Source organism: Mastomys coucha, unplaced genomic scaffold (genome assembly GCF_008632895.1).
Source record: "Mastomys coucha isolate ucsf_1 unplaced genomic scaffold, UCSF_Mcou_1 pScaffold17, whole genome shotgun sequence".
In the NCBI taxonomy this organism is placed as follows: Eukaryota; Metazoa; Chordata; class Mammalia; order Rodentia; family Muridae; genus Mastomys; species Mastomys coucha.
Genome location: NW_022196899.1, coordinates 584,303 through 592,304, shown reverse-complemented (window position 1 = coordinate 592,304; position 8,002 = coordinate 584,303).

Here is an 8,002-nt window from a genome sequence, read left to right as displayed (position 1 = left end):
TCCTGAGAGGCTCTGACAGTACCTGACTAATACAGGTGTAGAGGCTCACAGCCATCCATTGAACTGAGCACAGTGTCCCCAGAGAAGGATTTAGAGAAAGGACCAATGGAGCTGAGGGGTTTGCAGCCCCTTAGGACGAACAACAATATGAACTAACTAGTACCCTCAGAGCTCCCAGAGTCTCAACCACCAACCAAGGTCCTGTCTTCTTTAGTTGTGGAATCTGCAGCTCCCGGCGTCCCCTCTGTGGGCAGGGGCTCGGCCACTCCGGTCCCGGGCTTCTTCTAGGCACGGTGGGATGTCGAGGGTGGGCTGGCCTCAACTTTTAAATTTTTAAAAGTAATCTAACACAAAACCCACAGCCCACAAGTAAATGGAGCCATCCCACTGAACTCAGTAATATAAAAGGTTTTGTCTACCATTCTCTCCTTGTTAATGATATGCTCAAAGCACTACCTGGAGCAGTAAGGAAAGAAAAGGAAATTAAAGGGATGCAAATGAGAAAGACATCCAACTATCCCTGTTTATGGATGACATGCATTCTACATCAAAGACCCTAAAACTTCTACCTGAAAACTTCTATAAATGATACATAAATTCAGAAATGTGACAGAGTACAGAATGGGCTGTCTCAAATGAATAGTTTTCTATACCCACAATTATATAGAGTTAAAATCATAAATAAAGTCCCATTCACAATCATATCAATAAATAAATAAATAAATAAATATCTAGGAATAAACACGACTAGGGAGGTAATGAACCTTTATAATGAAAACATTAAACCCCTGAAGAAAGAGATAAAGACATTCTATTATGAAAAGGAACATTTTAACAAAACCCACTTATAGATTCAATACAATCTCAATCAAAATCCCAATCTCATTCTTCACAGAAATAAAAGACATCTTTCTAATGGTTTATGTGGAGTCATAGTTACAAATGTGTGTGTGTGTGGTGTGTGTGTGTGTGTGTGTGTGTGTGTGTGTGTGTGTGTTGAGTTTTGCTGGCACAAAACAGAGATATATACTAATAAAGCAAAACTAATGATTAAACAAACATGAGTACATATAAATTCAACCATCTAAGATTTCACAAGGATTCAAAAAAAAAAAACCCGACATACTAGAAAAAGAAAGGATCTTCAAAAAAATGGTCTAAATGAAGAAGAATGTAATTACAGCCACATCTATCAACCGGCACAAAAATAACTCTAAATGGTCCGAAGACCTAAAAGTGCAACCTGACACACAGATACTGCTAGAAGAGAGCGTAGGCAGTATGATGCATCATGAAGATGTAGAAAAAGACTCTCTATTGGATTCCACTTACCCAGGAACGAAGGCCAACAAGAGACAAGTGGGATTTTGTAAAACTAAAAAGCTACTGCACAGGAAAAGATACAAGCAACCCAATGAACAGGAAGATCTCAAAATGGGAGTGAATCTTTGGCAGCCATACATCTGGCAGAATATTAACATCAAGGATACATAAAAAGAAAAACTCAAAAAAAAAAATCCACAAAGTATAAAAAAAATGGTTCACTCAAAAATAAAAATAAAAAAATAAATAAAATATGGGCCTGGAACCTGAACTAGAGAACTCAGTAGAAAAAGAAAAAAGGGCTATTTGACATCAATTCTATACAAAGAAATACAAGCATCTAAACAATACTGATAGTGAGAACAATAGCCATTACCAGGGAAGAGTCAATAGTTGGTTATCTATTACTGAATGTTCAGCCTTGAAAACATAACATACATATAAGAACATTGTATAGACTGGGAGCATTATATTTCATAATACATAATAAGGCCAACCATTGATAAGTAGCCTTAATTTACTTCATGCACACACACAAACACACATATATATGTATGTATGCATGTATGTATGCATATATGTATGTATATACATATGTATATGAATATATTGCCTGTAACAACAATTAATGAAAAGAGGTCATGAATTTGAAAAAAAGAGTATAGAGGGCTATAAGGAGAGTTTTGAGGAAGTAAAAGTTAGGGATAAATGATGCAATTATGCTTTAATCTCAAGGAAAGAAAAGAAAAAATTAAAAAAGTTTAAAAATGCTAAAAATATTCATTTTTTAACATTCAAAATAGCAAATGCCTTTATCATATCCCTTCCTTCAGTGTTCAGGGAACATTGCTAAAGTGGAATTATAAAGATTGTAAAAGCCTGACATATGGAAGACACCAGGGAAAGAAGACGTTCTAAACAGCAGAACCAACAAATATTAATCCATAGAGACTATGGCAGCATTCACAGGGCCTGCACTTGTAAAAGTACAGAATAAAAACAACTGTTATTTGTATGACATAATTGTCATCTCTGACTCTCACTGCCTCAATCTGTTATCATAGGTCTAGTCCTGGAAGCTTCTAGCCTCCATAAAATCTTATCTAGGCCTGGAATGTTTCAGCCTCTGTGACTTACTGTGGAATAAGTTCACTCTTTCACCCTTTCTAGTTCTTTCTGAACTCTGGCTGGCTGGTTCAACTCACTTTTTCTGGCTCAGAACTTCTCTTCAGACTGACTGGTTCAATCTAGCTTCTCTCAATTTCTGACAGAATTGCTCTCCTTGGCTTCAAATTAATTTTGGCAATATGTTCTGATCCTCTCGCTCCTCATTCTCTGGCTCATTCTGTTTTCATCTTTGCCTAACTTGTTCTTTTTCTGATACTTGCCTCTGTACATCTGTCCTAGTAAAACTGCCTTCTTCTCTCCTCTTTTTTCACTCCATGCTCCCTTAAATAGCTTCCCTTTCTTCTCTCTAATCATGAGAATTGGGTTTATCCTGTTCTGTCAAAGATCTTCTTATTCATCACTTTGTCACTCTATTAGACATCACTTTTTATCATGGGTGCTTTCTTTTACAGACTAACTTTATTTTTGTTGTTGGGAAAGAAAGGTTTATAATAAGGGTGTGTCTGTATTACAGCTATAGGAATTAAAGATGTGTGCTAACACTGAACCACACCACAACAAGAAACAATTATTTTCAGTAAATAACTCAATCTCGGGGTTCACAATGTGATCAAACATCCTACAACATGCACCAGCCTATCTTTTGAAACTGCAGAGAAACTCACCTGCAGGTGGAATCTTCCATCCCAACTGATTTTTCTTCTATAATATCTGAAGGGTCCTGGGCCTCTACTCATACAGAGAGACTGAGGCTATTCCGTTTTCCTGGTTAAAAGAACAGTTTTGCTCCTGGAGATGCTTATCTGTTTTCCTTTATTTGCAAGTTGTCTCCATCAATACCAGCCTACCAATATCTTTAATTATTTATACTGCACAAATGAAAAACAAGGCAATTTTATGTATTTGTACTTTAACTTATTTTTGTATTTTAGAACAAATACCGACTTTCTAGTTAATTATTGTTGTTACAGTCATATAATATACATTTTATTTTGTTATTTTTGCAAGTAGTTTAGCAAAGAGTTAAAAACTCTCATAACAAAGCGGTTCCATAGAACTTTCTGAAAATTCCTTGTTTAATGGCTCACACAGGAAATGACAAAAGCCTAAGAGTTAAACCATGTGGATTATAGTTTTGCCTCATGACTAGACAGTAGATTAGCTTTTTCTTGTCTCTAATATCATTTGTTAACTGACAAACTTGATTTGCTGTTTCTATCCCTAATATCTTAAAATCCCAAACACATTAAAACATCATTTTTAAAGAAAGAAATAGAACACATCTAAAATGAAGATGAATTATGAAACTTCAAGATTTCAATGTGTCTTAGATTGATGTTAAGAAAAAAATTAAGCATCTGTGAAACATTTTTTTTTTTACAACTTTCCCAAAGTTTGGTCAAGCATCATGTCAGCATAGTCCTATACTTTAGTACACTGTCATTTCTGTTTTATAATGAAGACAACAAGAACATAGGTAAGTTTAGTGTTTGGTAACTTTCCTAAAGAAACCCAAGAAGTTGTCACTAATGCATGGAATTATTCAATTGGGTAAAATAATATTGGGCTATTTATTTCTTGCTACCCTTTCTAATTATTTTTTAAGTGAAACAAGTTGCATTTATCAGGTAATGACCTCTTCTCCCATTCTCCCCTGCTGTAGGTAGAGTCATTTTTTGTTACCCATTACTCATAGTCAGGTCTTCTACTGTTTGCTTAAGAAAGGTGAGAGGTAGGGTTAGTGTCTCAATTGTACCTCTGGCATGCTGCATCTCAAATGTCAACTGATTGGAATTTTGCTATAAGATAGTCCATTTCTCCTTATACTGTTCTTTTTATTTGTAAGTTATTTGCATGTTATATCTAAAAAACTGTTCATTATATGTAAAATGTCTTCTCAGCACTATTATTTATCATGTACTAAAGCCAGAAAATGAATCAGTTGAGGTAGTTCTGTTTTTTTTCCAGATTCTGGCTACTATAAATATGTCTACTATGAACATAGTAGAGCAAGAGTCCTTATTACATGTTGGACATCTTCTAGGTATATGCACAGGAATGGTGTAGCAGGGTTCTCAGGTAGTACTATCTTCAATTTTCTGAGGAACTACCAAAATGACTTCCAGGAAGGTTGTACCAGCTTGCATTTCCACCAGCAGTGGAGGAGTGTTCGTCTTTCTTCACATCCTTGTCAGCATCTGCGGTCATCTGAGTTTTTAATTTTAGCCATTCTGACATGTGGAATCTCAGGGTTGTTTTGATTTGTATTTCCCTGATGACTAAGGATGTTGAACATTTCTTTAAGTACTTCTCAGCCATTTGGTATTCCTCAGTTGAGAATACTTTGTTTAGTTCTATACCCAATTTTTAATAGGGTTATTTGGTTCTCTGGAGTCTAACTTCTTGAGTTCTTTTGAATATACTGGATATTAGCCCTCTATAAGATATAAGGTTGGTAAAAATCTTTTCACAATTTGATGGTTGCCATTTTGTCCAATTGACAGTTTCCCTTGCCTTACAGGAACTTTGTAATTTTATGAGGTCCCTTTGTCAATTCTTGACCTTAGAACATAAGCAATGGTTTTCTGTTCAGGAAGTTTTCCCCTCTGCCCATGTGCTCGAAGCTCTTCCCTACTTTCTTTTCTGTTAGTTTAGTGTATCTGGTTTGATGTGGATGTCCTTGATCCATTTGGACTCGAGCTTTGAACAAGAAGATAAGACTGGATTGATTTGCCTTCTTCTACAAGCTAACAGCCAGTTGAACCAGAATTATTTGTTGAAAATGTTCTTTTTCCACTGGATAGTTTTAGCTCCTTTGTCAAAGATCAAGTGACCATAGGTGTGTGGGTTCATTTCTGATTCTGCAATTCTATCCCATTGATCTACATACCTGTCACTGTACCAATACCATGCAGTTTTTATCACTGTTGCTCTGTAGTCTAGCTTAAGGTCAGGGATTGTGATTCTCCCTTATCTTCATTTATAGTTGAGAATAGTTTTCAATATCCTGGTTTTGGGGTTTTTTATTTTGGTTTGGTTTTGGTTTTGGTTTTGGTTTGGTTTGGTTTGGTTTGGTTTGGTTTAGTTTTTTGTTTTGGTTTGGTTTTCGTTTTGGTTTGGTTTGGTTTGGTTTGGTTTGGTTTGGTTTGGTTTGGTTTGGTTTTGGTATTCCAAATGAATTTGAGATTTGTTCTTTGTAACTCTATGAAGAATTGAGTTGGAAATTTGACAGGGATTGCTTTGAATCTGTAGATTGCGTTTCATGAGATGGCCATTGTTAACATATTAATCATGCCAATCCATGAGCATGGGAGATCTTTACATCTTCTGAGGTCTCCTTTGATTTTTTTCTTCAGATAGTTAAAGTTCTTGATTTACAGAACTTTCACTTGTATGGTTAGTTACACCAAGATATTTTATATTGTTTGTAACTTGTAAAGGGTATCATATCCTAATTTCTTTCTCAGCCTGTTTATCCTTTGAGTATAGGAAGGCCACTGATTTGTTTGAGTTAATTTTATATCCAACCACTTTGCTGAAGTTTTTATCAGGCTTATAGGTTTATAAGTTGTTTATAGGAGTCCTCTGGAGGAATTTTTGGTGTCACTTAAATATACTATCCTATCATCTGCAAATACTGTTATTTTGACTTCTTCTTTTCCAATTTGTATCCCTTTGACTTCCTTTTATGTCTAATTGCTCTAGCTAGTACTATATTGAGTAGATAAGGAAAGTGAGTAGCCTTATCTCACCCCTGATTTTAGTGGGATTTCTTCAAGTTTCTCTCCCTTTAGTTTGATGCTGGCTACTGATTTGTCGTATACTGCTTTTAATTTGTTAAGGTATGGGGCTTGAATTCCTGATCTTTCTAAGAGTTTTAACATGAAGGGATGTTGAATTTTGTAAAATAATTTCTCACCATGTAGCTAAATGATCATGTGGTGTTTTTTTTTCTTTGAAGTTGTTTATGTAGTGGATTACTTTGATGGATCTCCATATTTTGAACAATACTTGCATCCATGGGATGAAACCTACTTGATCATGATGGATGATCATTCTGAAGTATACTTGGATCCACTTTTCCATAATTATATTCACTATTTTTGCATCAATGTTCATCAGTGAAATTAGTCTGGAGTTCTCTGTCTTTAGTTTAACTGGGTTTTTGTGTGGTTTTGGTAATAGTTTAACTGTGGCTTCATAGAAGGGTTGGGTAGTGTTCTTTCCATTTCTATTGTGTGGAACTGATGAAGTGTATTGCAATTAGGTCTTCTTTGAATGTCTGATAGAATTCTGCACTAAACCCATCTGGTCCTGGGCTTTTTTTGGTTAAGAGACTATTAATGATTGCTTGAATTTCTTCAGGGGATAGGGGACTGTTTAGATCATTTATCTGATCCTGATTTATGTTTGATACTTAGTATTTGTCTAGAAAATTGTCCATTTCATCCAGATTGTCCAGTTTTCTTGAGTATAAAGTTTTGTAGTAGGAGCTGATTATTTTTTGAATTTCCTCAGTTTCTGTGGTTATATCTTCCTTTTCATTTCTGATTTTATTAGTTTGGATACTCTCTCTGTGCCCTCTGGTTAGTCTGGCTAAGAGTTTATCTACCCTCTTTATTTTCTCAAAGAATCAGCTCCTGGCTTGGTTGATTCTTTGTATAGTTCTTTTTGTTTCTACTTGGTTGATTTCAGCCCTGAGTTTGATTATTTCCTAACTTCTACTCCTCTTGGGTCTATTTGCTTCTTCTTGTTCTAGAGCTGTCAAGCTGCTAGTGTGTGCTCTCTCCAGATTCTTCTTGGAGACACTCAAGAGTTTTCATTGTGTCCCATAAGTTTGAATATGCTGTGCCTTCATTTTCATTAAATTCTAAAAAGTCTTTAATTTCTTCTTTTACCAAGTTATTATTGCATAGACCAATGTTCAGCTCTCATGTGTATGCGGGCTTTCTGCTCTTTTTGTTGTTTTCAAGACTGTCCTTAGCCCTTGGTGATCTGATAGGATGCATGGGATTATTTCAATCTTTTTGTATCTGTTGAGGCCTGATTTGTGACTGATTATATGGTCGGTTTTGGAGAAGGTACCATGAGGTGCTGCAAAGAAGGTATATTCTTTTGTTTTAGGATGAAATATCATATAGATATCTGTTAAATCTTTTGTTTCATAACTTCTGTTAGTTTCACTGTGCCTCTGTTTACTTTCTGGTTCCATGATCTGTCCATTGATGAGAGTGGAGTGTTGAAGTCTCCCCACTATTATTCTATGAGGTACAATGTATGCTTTGAGCTCTATTAACATTTCTTTTGAATGTGATTGCCCACGAATTTGGAACACAGATGTGCAGAATTGCAAGTTCATCTTGGTAAATTTTTCCTTTGATGAGTATTTGGTGTCCTTCCTTGCTGCAGGCCAGCCATTCTGGGCCTCCTTCAACCTGCAGAGAAACAGGGTCCTAGTCACGTCAACAAGGCATCAGAGATGAAATGATGGCAGAGACCACATAGGGAAGTGCAGGATCTGAATGTATTTCTTAAAAATGGCATCAGACTT